Source organism: Crocodylus porosus, unplaced genomic scaffold (assembly GCF_001723895.1).
Source record: "Crocodylus porosus isolate Cpor-Errol unplaced genomic scaffold, CroPor_comp1, whole genome shotgun sequence".
NCBI classification, from domain to species: Eukaryota; Metazoa; Chordata; order Crocodylia; family Crocodylidae; genus Crocodylus; species Crocodylus porosus.
Window position 1 is genome coordinate 29846573 of NW_017728948.1, and position 14052 is coordinate 29860624.

Sequence of the window (14052 nt, forward strand, 5' to 3'; positions counted from 1 at the left end):
GGAAGGGGGGGGGGTTCGTGACGCTGAGAGAGAAAGGAGATAGATACACACAAACCCGTTACAATGGTCCGCAATGGTGGGGGAAGTGGCTCGGAGAAAGCGTCTCAGTCCATAAAGTCCAGTCGCAGGTGTCCTCTTCAGGTGGAGTGGGGTTATCCGTGGTGGAAGAATCCTCTCGAAGTAAAGCAAAGTGGGAGGACGGTTCAGGCGGTGGTACCCTCCGGGTCCGGTCTGGCGGTGGCTCGTCTGGTGGGGTCAGTGTACTGGCAGTGGCCCGTGATGTGCTTCACATAGATGTTGCGGGACCAAGGGATGGTGTCGGACACCATGAGGCAGCGCATCATCTTGGCATAGCGGCGGGAGACGCGGCAGGTGCAGAGGACGCTCTTGTTGCTGGGGTCCCAGGCTCTGAGTGTCCCCACAATGAGCACGTCCACCGTCTCGTCGTAGCCGTGGCCCCTCAGGGTGTTGGCCAGTGGGGCATACTTCTCCTGCTTGCGAGCCCGGGCATTAGTGAAGGCTTGGTGCCGGTTCTCGAAGGGGATGGTGATGTCCTTGATCATGATCTTCTTGGCCTCTAGGTCGGTGATGACTATGTCAGGGTGCAGCTGGCTCTCGCCGCCCAGGATGGTGCAGTTCATGGAGCTCTCCCCCGCCGTGGCCGGGATGGCCCTCACCAGGTGGTGCTGGACAGCGTTATGGTGGAGCTGCCAAGCTCTGGTGTGCGGCTTGCAGCTGCACAGCATGTGGGGGAGGGTCTCTACCACGTAGCCGCACTGTCAGCACCTCTTGTCCTGGTGGCCAAAGCGCACGGCCCCATTCAGAGGCAGGCAGTTGAGGTGGACACGGTGGAGGAAGCACCAGTCCACAAAGCATGTGAAGCTCCTGCTGGGCACGAAGTGGTTGCTAGCATCCCACTTTGAGGTGATGTCAAAGACCTTGCCCTGGTCTGGTTTGGCCCTCAGGTCGCTGGTGTAGTTGTTGCAGATGGTGTCCTTCAGGAACCTCTCCAGGAAGGTCCTCGTGTGGGGCATCACAGTGATGCAGTCGGCGTGCGGGAGACTCCCAGCTCCCGGTGCTCCTTGGTCCAGGTCCAGGCGCAGCTGATGCGGTTCCTGAGGCGGCACATGGCGTTGCGGGCTTGGCTTCACAGTGAGGCAAAGTCCCCGCCGTCTCAGCTGAACTCGCCCTCCAGCGAGCCGCTGAGGAAGGTGGCCAAGTCTTGTCTGGCGGGCTGCCGCCCGATCCTCTTGTGGGTGGTTTCCTCGAGGGCGCTGAGGGCGATGATACTTACCGTGGCGTCTGGGCAGGTCAGGAGGCGGAAGGAATGGGTGACCACCGTGATGTCGCAGAGGTCTCCCATGTGGGGCACGTTGGCGCCTCCCTGCCGGTAGGGTATGTGCAGGACCTCATTGCTGGCCCGCAGCGGCAGGTGCAGCCACTTCTTGAGCAGCCACCAGATCTCGGTGTTCGCCTTCTTGAGGGGGGTCTTGGGGACTGCCCAGCCTCTCAGGACGAACTACATCCATCCAGATTTAGCTTTGGCCATTTTGAAAGCAGTTTATGTGCACTGAACTTTTGTTCTGTTCTGATCACTTATACTGGTTTATATGTAATTTCTGTCCCTAGCCTATGTGTAGGGCCCAGAACAATTAAAAAACAACCTTATAATTCTCCTGGAGTCCTTAAAGGCTATTCTATTATAGATTGATGGACCCCCATTTGCACTTCTCATCAGAGGGATTAGTGCATGTTCAACATATCTTGAGGCACATAAGTATTCAGGAAAATCTGACAACAGAAATTTGATTTCCCTTTGATTCAAAAAGTTTTGGATCGGGGAGCTATACTTAAAAGACAGTTTTTGAAAAATCATCATTAATTATGGTATAATTTGGAACCATTGTGTGCGTGTGTGTGTGTGTCTATGACTTCATGCATATTTAAAAAAGTAATCAATGTAAATCCAAAGGAATACAATTTGAATTGACCTCTGAGGTTTTTAGAGCTGGTCTTTTTCATGAGTTGTAATAGACTGTTATATATTTTTATATAAACTACATTGTGTTCATCTTGTGGTCAATCATGACCCCCAAGTCCCTTTCATCCGTAGTTTTATAAAATTATACACATGTATTACATCAAGTTAATTATCAGGATTATGAAAAATTTAATTAGAAAGGCAAAGCTGATCAAACCTGATCAAGATGCACATTTATCAGGCCCTGTCATTTATTGTTCAGAAACAAGAGGCAACGGATAATACTGCATTGGATGTTGTTAAATATATGGTTGATCCTGAGGTGAAGACTTTGTCTAGTGGGTAGGGTGTTCAGTTGGGACTTGAAAATGGAAGTTTAGTCTTTTAATCTATGTACACATTGCAACACCTAAACATGTGGCACCTCCTTCAGAAGAGTTGTTCCAGATGAGACAGTTAGGCTCCTATGATCCCAATGTAGTCAGTGGAGGTAGCTAGCTGCCTCCAGAGAATAGGCCAGGGATGCCATCCACCCTTTGGCTAATACAGCTACCTAGGAAATGGGAGACCTTTGTTCTAGCTGGTTGTTTCAAACTCACATTTCTCACTTTGCCAATGACCAGATCTAGGTTAATCCCCACCACTTTCATATTGAAGTCAGGCCACTAGGGCAGTTCTAAGGTCTCCCGGATCATACCTTTTCAAGAAAAAGCTCAACCTTGAGACTGTCTAAGAAGAAGAAGTTGTGTTTGGTCTACATCTCCTAAAGGACTCCCTGAAGCTAGCTTTGGCATGGCTTCACAAAAGGTAACCCACTAGCTTTGAGACCCTCGCTCTTCTCTTTCCATGGCTCACCCAGTAATTTATAGCACCCCCACCTGAAAGAGCTCCTTCCTTTTTTGGTCAGCTCCTGGGAAAGGGTGTGTTTACTTCTTCAAAGTGGGGGGGGGGCATGGGATGGGGAGGTCAGAGTGCCAGTAACTCAAACAGCACGGCAAACTTCTCTGTTTCAAACAGGCAGTCTTTATTATGCCACTGTAATTCTCTCTGTCCTTTCTTGGACTCTACTCTCTTCTCCCTGGGGCTACCCTTTCTCTACTCCACAGATCTCTCACAGCCTCACTTTCTCCTCAAGTGCAGTTAGCCATACTCACAGCAAAGCTCTTATGAAACTATAATATTAATGCAGGGACTCACCAAGTTAAATGAAATAGTGTTATGGGGAAAGAATTAGTGAGCACTGTCTGCAGGCTGCTGCTGCTCCCAGACTGTAAAAGGGGTGTCTAGATGTCCTGCTTATGAAACTAGTTACAGCAACTATTTACAGCAAAGTATGCTTATCTTAAGCCTCCCAAAGTGTTCGCCGCTAGAACTTCAGGCTAGAACTCGTCCTGCTTAGCATTTTTCATCACAGAGGGCCAGAAGGAGAACAAAGTTATAGAAGGCAATGACTCAAGTGAGGGGGTTACTCTCCTGGGATGGTAGGACACCTGAATTCAGGCCCTTGCTCTTACCTATCACAGGTACTTTCAAATCTGATTAGCTTTCATGCATATGAAAGTAAACTGTAACCAAAAGAAGCTCCAAAGATGATAAAAACTTTGTAAGTGATTTTAATACATCCTTAGAATGACAGTTTTCAGACTTGGGTACTGATCCTGCAGGTACCTAAGTTTAACTTTATTTCCTGGACTGTAGTTCTGTTGGTGTCAGGGGGAATACCCACAGAAGTTAATCATATATAAGTGTTGGCACGGCTTGAGTTTGGGAAAAGATTCTCAGTTGAATTATTGTGCATTTATTTGTGAGTAGAGAGGCTGCACTTTAGTGTCACATGAGCTGGGTAGAGATAATCCTGATCCCGGAGGGGCATCACTTTGAGTCACTTAATAAGTGCATACAAAACATTTCAGGTGTTGATGTGCAGACAATCCAGGGGTTTAGAGCTCCAGGTGCCTCCCAAAATTACTGTGTAATAAGGCTTTTCACCATATCTTGCCAAACTTTATAGGCATATGGATTTGGGAATGGAATTCCCTGTTCAATGCATAGGAAATGTAGGTGCTTAAGACTGGGATTCCCAAGCTGTTAGGCTGAGCAGAGGAATGCCTAAGCTGCCCAACCAAAATACTAAAGATAAGCATTTCTGAAATCCCATGTCTCTCACACTTACGAGGCTTTATGTAAGAGGAATTCACAGCCTGAAGATTTCTTATGTTTAGATACATAAGCCATTCCTTTGGGTAGGGATGAACAGATCGCTTACTTTTTTTTTTTTCTTTTAATATACAGTTACAGGAGGGCTAACCATGTTATAATACTCTACTGCCTAGAGCACATGCTTAGGGAGTGGGAGATATGTCTCTTGTCCTTCTTATTCTATGGCAGTTTCAACTCACAGCTCCCAATGCCCCAGAAAATACTCTTATCATCAAGTTATAGATTATTTTGGATTTTTTATGCTTATGTTGAGGCTCGGCCATTGTGCAGCTGGGAATGCAGGATTCATAGGGTGAGGGTAAGCAAGTGAGAGCATGATTCTGTAACTCCAGGGGGAGGAGAGAGGGCAATCTTGTGTTCCAGACCCTGTTCTTAATAATTATTATGCATTTTATCTAATATTATTTTAATTTTAAATGAATAAGGTATAATATGGAATAATTCTGCCTAAGGTACACTTTCAGGATCAGAATGCTCTTTTGGATCTGACCCTTAGTATGGTAAAAATAGTAAAAATCTCTCTGTGGAAGAAGTTTGATACATGTGAATAGCTATGATTAAAGTGCAACAGATTCTATGATTCAGCTGAAATGAATTAACAAAAGTACCCTTTGTTTTATGAAGGGCTGCTCGATGATCAGAAGCTAAAATGGAAAATGTCATAAGAACTAAACAGGACTGTGATGTCAGGCATGACTTTCAGAGAAGGATAAGGGCTATGGAAGAGAAGGAGTTAATGTGAGCTGAAGTAGTTTACAGAGAAATATTAAGAGGGGAGAAGAAAGAAATAGAATAATTAAGGCAGACAAAGTCACAAATTATTCTAAAGTAGCTGATCTCTTTAAAATTGGTCTTTGTCAGGAAAAAACAAAATGGGTATATGAGCAACTAGAACCATACCTTGCCATTGTTTTCTGCATCAGATCCTCATTGAAATGAATGGGAGCCTAGCACAGGGATCAGTGACAGTAGATAGCTCTCAGAGAATAATGGAAACCTTTTAAATATACTGTAGCTGCTGATAAAAATCAGGTAAGGGAATACCTGGAAATTTGTACCTGTTCTCTTCTTGTGGACACAGAGGCAGAATTTCTAATACTGATGTTTTGTCAGTTTGTCACACTACTGCACTTTAGCACTAAGTCCTAAATCTTCCCATCTGGTGTATGGACTGGGATATTTTCTCAAAGGGACTGGGAACAGATGCAATGTGGAAAATAAAATGGTGGAAGCTTGTGAAATATTGTATCCTCCAGTCAGGAGGCTTTGTGAAGTTGGTTCTATGATAATTTTTTTTTATGTTTCTAAAATAGCCTGTTCTTTTTCACCTTCTCATTCATAAAAGCGTTCTTCCATTTTCTTTAGATTCCCCTTATTCAAATATATAAACTAGGCCCCAGTTTGGGATAGTCCTTAGATATATACTTATATTCATACTTGTTTAGGAAAATACTTAATTGTGTACAATATTTTAAGAATGTATTTAAGTGCCATTTGTTTCCATGGGAAGTGCTTTCTTGAGTAAAAATTATTTCTTTAAGGGCTTAAGAAGATGTTGGAATGGGTTAGAAACAACTTTTATAGTCCTGTGATCTGGAAAAAAGGACAACACACAATTAGAAAATAACCTTGCAGCCAAAAAGAAAAAAAAACCTTACTGAAGTTTTCATTGTCTATGTATCCATTATTATTAGTTTTAAGATATCACGTAGTAACACCAGGTACATACTAGAACCTCATTGTGTCAGGTGCTGAACAAACAGAACAAAAGGACAGTCCTGCCCTAGAAAGATTAGTCACTAAGAAAGACTACAATTTAGTAATTATTTTTATTGTCAATTGTATGTCAGCATGCAAAAAACAGATTAGGATGAAATTTAATCATTTTCTACTTTCCTGAAGTCTGCTTTAGATTTAATGTTTGCTACTTTCCTGTTCTGTAATATCCAGTATTTTCCTCTTTGTTTCAGAGAATATTGGAAGCAAACAGTTGCTAATAGGAGTTTGATACAGCTGACCTAACCATTGTAAAGTATTACTCAACTGTTGGGGTAGGCACAGAGGTTCAAAAAAGCCTGAGCTGGATTTACACTAACTTTCACAGCTTTTTCTATGCACCCTACATTAGTTTGAGAGCTAACAGAATTCACATGGGAGGGAGGCATGGAGGTGGCCAGCACTAGCCGAGGCCAGGAGGTTGCCAGAGAATGCCAAACCCAGCTGAGCAGCTGACCACCCTGACTGGCCAGCATGGCACCTTTCCCCAGCCCCACCTCCCTCACTAGCTATCTGCTGTCAGCAACAGCTGGGGCAGGATGAGGGCTCAGCAGCTGCCATCTCTGGGTTGGGCACAGTGGGCATGCAGCCCCCCCCCGCTCAGCCTGCTGGCTCAGGTCTGGGGGGGCTTTGTTCCCCCAACTCTTCCCCACCCCCAGTTCCTGGCATGGTGAAGAGTTGCCAGGGGTCTGACCATGGCTCATGCCTGCAGCTGTCAGGAGGGTCAAGTAGGGCAGTGTGGGGGAATGGAAGCCCCTGCTGCATGGCTCCAACCCTGAGCCAGCACAGTGAGGGGTGGGAGGGTGCTCACATGGTGGGGACCTCTGCTCCTCTCCCCAACTGCCTTACACTCCCTGCCATGCCTCCCTCCCCAGCTGTTTTTGCTGGATCTGGGGGAGGGCAGGGCAAGGGTGGTCCTCCACTCCCCCCAGCCCAGCCCAGCCCAGCTCAGCTGACAGGTGTAGGCAGGCTGCAGGGCTGGGGAGCAGAAGATTTGCTGCCTCAGCTCTGAGACAGCCAGGGAGCAGGGCTGGCCTGACATTCAGCCGGAGAAGACAAGCACGAGCTGGGGCTAGCGCACCTGCCCTGAAAGTGGGGGTTAGCAGGGGCCTGAGAAGGAGCCTGGGATATCAGAGGACAGTGACCTAACTTATGCGGGGAGAGGTTCTGGTGTAGAAGTTCAACAGACTGGTCTAACCTAAACTGATTAAATCTGATACTACATCTATTCAGGTTTATCTTAGACCGGGTTCTACCATTTTTAAACCAGTCTAGGAACTTTTGTTCTGTTACACATTTAAACCAGATTCCAATCACCAATTCCAATTTATGTGTAATTTCTGTACCTAGCCTTGATTATGACAGTACACTTGCTTAAGCTTAGTTCTGTCTTGATCGTGCTTTCCAGCATTATTTGATATTGTAGCAGGCATTGTTTGGTGAAAAATCAATACCCCATTTATATTTGTGGATTATGATAAAATCATTTGCTCATCTAAACTTTAAAACTGCAGCATTTATTTAAAAAAATTAAACAATATAACTCTAAAGTAAATGGGAACAAGTAACAGGATCTATTAACCGTGTGTGTAATAAACCTAGCACAAAGGAACAAATGTCTGTGCACACATCCACTCCCACAGGTACTTATATGCTTTATAAGCTAATGTGGAAGTTCATGGTGAAATAGTTGAGCCAGTTGTCCCTAATCACAAGTGCAAATGGAAGCTAATTATGGTTTAGCTAATGATGCAGTAACTTGCATCTCAAATGGAAGAAATGATTATTTTCTTATATTTTATCATTTTCTGTAACTGTAAAAGATAATATCAACTAAAGTTTCAGATTGACAGAAACTTCAGAAAAAAATATTCAGTTTGATAGTATCAACATAAAAGTCCATAGAACTGTCTTTTACAATACATTTTAACATTAATTTTATATAAAATGATTGATTTATTGTAAATTGAAATTACCAAACAGATTGTTTTTATACTTATTTAAATACAAACAGCCAAAAAGCAATATTTGGAAGCAGTTTGTAAGAATCAAAATGTGCTTATACAGCTGTATAATCCTAAACTTCAACATCAAGATGACATGTACTCTTCACTAGTGTATATGGTTTCCCTAGCAATGCACAAATATCACAGGTAAAAATCTAACTTTCCCCTTGCTTCTTTCTGCCTGACTTCAGTTCTTGAAGTAATGTAAGTCATCTTTACATTTCTGGTTCTTGCATAATTTTCATTTTAAAAACCCTATATAGCTATGCAGTTTGTTTTTCATTTAAGAGGTTTTTTTCTTTAACATCAATATTCCTTTATGGGATTGTATTATAAAAAGACAGGAATTCTTCTCTAGATGCTGTTAGATATACTAGAAATATTCTGCCCAGAACAAACCACTTCTTGCAAAAGAAAATTTAAAAATAAACACAAACTTTAGCCTATTGAACCAACTAGTTAACTTTTGTGCATGGTTACTAATTTTAATAAGTGTCACTGACTCTATTTAGTATGTTTGCTGAGAATGCTACTAATCCTTCATACACTGATGGTATTTAAATATTAATAGTCACATTATCATCATATATCCATGGAACTCTACACTGGCCAGTAATCTGTATTTGGCAGCTAAGTACAGAGAAAATATTCATCCGTGTATTTTGGCAAAAGAGGGCTTGAGGATGACTAGAAGTACAATAAGTTTCTGGTGAGAGTCACTGATACGACTTTCTGTGATCATTGTTTAGGTAAGGCCACGCTGTGCTTTGTAGGGAATATTTTTCTCACAGAAATAAGTTGAAATTTGATTTTGTGTTGTATACAGCCCATGTGCTATGAGCACATTTATGAAAAGCAGATACAGCGAAGGACTGAATTTGAAAAGTAGGTGGTGTTACTACCATTTTATCCAACAGCCTACTAATTAGGGCACTTGTCCAGATCAGGGAGAGCTGAGTTTAGTCCCATTCAACACCTTCATTTCCTACATCCCAGGAGGACTCGCTAACCATCACGCTGCGGAGGGCTGTGGAACATGGAAGAGCAGTTTGAATTTCCTGATGATCTCTCACTTAGCAAAATATCTAAGAAGAGAGACCCTCCCTCCCCACAAGGTTCTCCTCCCTAATGCCTGTGAATGTTTTATTGAGTCTAGTCTGGCGCATTTAAATAGTCCATTCAAAGTAGAATAACTTTACCAGGGAGTGCTGAAGGAGTAATGCCTATTGCTAGGGACCTACCTGAATTGCAGTGAAAGTATGCAGCACAATAGCTCCTTTAATCTTGCTCTTTTCACTATACACTCATCCCCAACCAGTTCTGACTGGTGGAGGGACCTAGTTGGTCCTACTGCTCAATGTATGCTACTGCTGATCTGGGAGACAAAAAACATGGTTTAACTATGCCAGAGTTTTTGCCTCCTGGATGATCAGCAGAGAGCAGAGGGGCCACCAGGGTCCCTTGGCCAATCAGCAGTGGGAGGCAAAAAATGCAGCATATTTAAAATTGTCATTTTTGTCTCCCAGCCAATCAACAGTGAGCGGTGGGACTGCCCAGGCAGCTCTGCCAATCTGCCCCTCTGGCAGTGATAGGGGAGGAGGGAGGCACACATCAAAAAGAGCAAGGTTAAAGAAGTGGCTGTGCAGTACACTTCTATCACAGTTTAGGTTGGTCCTTACCTATAGCTTGATGTTTCAGACCCTTGCCAAAGGATTAGAAGTCATAAGTTGCAATCCTTAGGCTCAAGGAAACAGAACATGTCTCTCTCTGTTTAGCCATTCATTTTTTCAACACTCAGGTTTATTCATGAGCAGTTCTGTGTACTAGTAGATTAGTTAGGCCACATTTTGTTAGGAAATGTGCACAAAAACAATGTTTGTTTGATTTACCTTTGGCATTCAGGTACTTTGCCAGTCCATTAATGATCAAGACCATAATAGAAACCATTCAAGGGCTATCACTTACTCAATAGCCAAAAAGAGTAAGGCCCACACTTTCAAAAAAGTTCACTAATTTTGGGTATCTCAGGTTGCGAATGCCCTGGTGAAAGAGTTCTAAGGGCTTGATTTCCACCTGTGTGGCAAAACTGCAAATCATGTTGAAGCTATTTGGGACTATGAATGCTTAGTGCCTATGAAAATGTGGCTACGTTGGCTCAACATGGGTTTGAAAATAATAATGGATACATTTGAATATACATAGTACAGTACTGTAATAGCCATTTTATTGGTACAGTACTGTAATAGCCATTTTCACATGCCAGGTGAAAATTGTGTGTACATCCCCACTCACTGTGATGAATATATGTCAGAACAATTTGTGCAGAAGAAAATGACCAGTGCTCAAACGGGTTCTTTTGATGTTCGTTTTCCTTGTGACCCCCAACTGAGGAAAGCACTTCAGTGCATCTTCAGCTTTATTACTTATCTACCTAATACTATTTTTAACAAGGAAGGTGGTTATCTGAATCAGGACTTAAAATTGTGATAGCAAGTTGTTTAGCTGGTTGGATTTCTCAGTCACAGCAGGATGTTCCTGATGCATATTGCACAAGAGTAAATATTTGTTGTTGGGTTAGTGCATGTGATTCCACTTCATGTTGTCAGGACAGGTAAAATACTGAAATATGAAAAAGGAAGGACCTCCAACTGTAGTATATCTTAAAGTTGTTGTTATTGCATTTCCTTTTCCTTAGGTATTAACATCAGAAAAATCCTCCACTTCTGATCTTTTGCTGGCCAAAATTTGTTTCTTAAATAGTAATGCTAGCTCAAGAGAAGAAAAACTAGAAATGCAAGTTGTGTGTGAAATCATCAGGTTTCAGAAAGTACACTTTAGTTATTTGAAATAACACGTCAGTTTTTAAACAGGGGAAAAGCAAAGCTTCTCCTGAAAAGATTACTTCCCAAGGTAATACCTTAGAACATACTGCTATCTTGTGACAAAAGTGAGAACTACAGCCTAAAGGACTTCAGAAAAGGGGCTTTACCTCTTCAACTGCCGAAGCCCAAATAGAAGGGACTTGAAATGATTAAAGAAACCTTATATGTATGTCACAAACATTTCAACATTTTCAGTATTATCTTGCATACAGCAGAAGTAGAATTTGAGAAGTGTGTATAGTTATTGCCTGCTTTGTGCCAAGAAGGTTAATCATCTCCCTTCTTGGGAATACCATGATTCTTGAAGGTACCGGCATGCTTTTGCCTGAGGTGCCATGATTTTATTTTTGGGTTTAGGAACAGCATCCTCAGTGGGAGACCTTTGACTGGAACTTGTTTCCCCTTCTGATCAATCAGAACAGGTCATCGTGGATATGCTGTAACTTATCTATTTTATTCAAGTTTTCTCAGATTTTAGATTGAGGGGCTTGTTTTGGCTCAAGTGTGGTCTTAGCTAGGACAGATACATCTTTTACTGCCTTTGAAAATGATATATTGTGTTTATTACTATAGGTGAAGGCCCCGATCATGTGTTGACTTTAAGGTGACTAAAATTTAGCTGCTGCTCATCTCAAACGTATACTTTCCCTCAGAAAAGATGATCCTATTACACTACTAAGACACCTAAGTCACCTGGTCTCTCAGGGAGCATCATAGTGTGCTTCAAGAGGCTGATCCTATTGTGCTAAAGGAAATGTCCATGTACCCTTCCCTTTCTCTTAGTGGGCAGAGTTATGAGCCTAATGAACTTCCATCATGTTAGGATGTAGCTTGATACAATGTGCTAAGTGGGGAGGCACATTTACTCTGAAGAGGTTTGTACCAGAGTACTTAATTAACAGACAGTAGCACTGACATCAATGTAAATAAAGGTGAGAATGGGTGGTCCCCACATTTTGCCCTGCAGCCCAGGGGTTAAGACTTAGTTTCTAGGCCCATCTCATTGAGAGAGGGATTTCTAAATCCCTTTCTCCTGCTTTTTAAGACAAAGGAATGGGAAGGTCATAGGCTTGACAGGAAAACAAGCAGAAGGATGTGTCACTCTGTTGTCACCTGGCTAGAGCACTCAGCTGGGAGGAGGAAGTCTTTAGGTCTGCTCACTGCTGTCACGGCTAGTTCTTTCTTTGATCACATTACTGTCTAAATGTATAAACAATCCAGAGATCCAGGAAAATGGAATATGATTCTGTTACCCAATGAGGAGAATATTCAGCTGGATGGGAAATCCTGGGTTCTGGTCCCTGATGTCAGGGATGCTTTATATATTTTGAATTAAATAGCCGTGCACAAAAAGGATCAATAGAATTGGGAGCAGGAAGCAGGTGGAAGATGCATTTAATCCTACGCTATTGGAAAAGGGCATAGCCACCAGTATCATAATGGGTGATATAAGCATCAGTTACTGCATATAGTTTTTAGGTCAACTAACTATGTACAGACATTCAGTTTCTCTGGGGAGGGGCACTGCTCTCCCAGGAGAAACCAAAAGTGGACAGACATTCAGAATTTTTCTGCTAGAGCAAAAATGGCTGCTGCAGGAGAAAAAATAACCTGGGAACAACCAGGGTTAAATCACTTCCAAGAGGTTCTCCTGGGAAAGTCAAAGTCTGTACAAGTTCTAGGCATTTTCAGACTCATGCAGAAGTTACATTCTCAGATATAACAGATTCACACTAGACGGTAAATAGAATGAGACCCCTAAATGGTCATTCTGTAGTGCTTCTGACTGTGCACAGTGCATCAAGTCTAGGCTTATAGCAAACTTTTCAGGCTAAGACAGAAGTGTGTAAAATATCTAGGAACCTTAAGAGAATTTTGGCTATTGTGTGAGATTGGACAGAATCAAGTGTATTGACTTGGATGTCTAACAACTGCATATGTATCATTAATACATTTTTGATGTGAAGTAGGATCTGGGCTGAAGTATATAAATAAGTGGTGGGCTATATGAACCTCGGTGCTAGGGACAAAACCATCTTTTCCAGTCTGTGGATTTCCTCTCTCACTATTACATAATCTACAATCATTCTGGAACTTACCTTGTGCTTACGAAGGCTGACAATGTAGATCCCACTGATACTAGCACTGTATTAACGCCAAATGCCTTTAGTAGTACAGACCCCAGATCTATGTGTAAAACTGCCTTTCGCTTCAGTGTGAGCTCTGTTTGTTGAATAAGCACAGAATAGGCAATGTGAATTGTGCAGCTCAGAAAACAAACTTATGCTCTATATGCCCATTAATTATTTCCTACCAACTCCATGGGAACATTATATGTTTTTTCCCCTGAAACCAATCTTGCATTATTATGATTATTCAATTTTTCTAACATTTCTGCTTTCTGTGACTAATATGGTAATGTGTTCTCTGTCAGAAATCTGAGTGATTGTTGAAGACCTAAAGTCACTCAGTTCATGACTCATTATCTTTATTTGTCCAACTGGTGGCCCAAGGACTGCCTGTAGCCTGAAAGGGGTTAATGTGAAATCCCCAGCTGCCACTCCCCTGACTGGTCAGATGGCTGTTGCAGTTGGGGTCTCAAAGCTCCCCATTCCTCCATCAGCTTTTGCTTCCTGCTCCAGCTCCAGGGGGCAAAGCAGTGCAGCAGTGCTGGGGAGTTTATGGCTCAGTACAACTAAGGTTGGTGCTTCCAGCACAGTGCAACAGCTGCCTGAATGATTGGTGCCCGGGGGTTAGGGGGGGAATGGAGGTGGGGGAGGATGGTAGCCCACATGGACAGTGAAAAAGAAAGGAGGGGTGTGTGGGTTGAGGGCCCATTGCCTGCACTTGTGCAGCCCCCACCAATTAATGGCATGAGAGGAAGCAGCTACAAAGTAATTATCAATTTTTCTGTGGAATAACTTTATAGCTTATTCCACTTTTTCTCATGCCATTACTTGATTGAACATGTGGCCAGGTGAGCACTTAAAATGTGATTAAAGTATAGAGGGGGCTTGAGAAGTCTTTGGGTCCTGGACTTTCAGTTCTGTTTTATATAAAACATTCACATTCTTGAAACAAAGACATTAGAAAGAGCAGTATTGGTATTGTAGATGATTGTATGCACTGTAATATCATTGGGTCCGTTTACAGTAGCTTAACTCAGCATGAGGTCTCAGCGCAATGT

At 42.7% G+C, this 14052-nt stretch overlaps 1 long non-coding RNA gene across 1 annotated transcript in view; it reads right to left on the reverse strand.

Annotated features, from left to right (window-relative positions):
• LOC109321900 overlaps positions 1-9367 on the reverse strand; it is an 18663-nt gene extending 9296 nt beyond the window's left edge. Inside the window, exon 1 of the long non-coding RNA XR_002104204.1 lies at positions 9225-9367. This is a non-coding gene — a long non-coding RNA (uncharacterized LOC109321900). The remainder of the gene's footprint in view (positions 1-9224) is intronic.
• Between the last annotated feature and the right edge of the window lie 4685 nt (positions 9368-14052).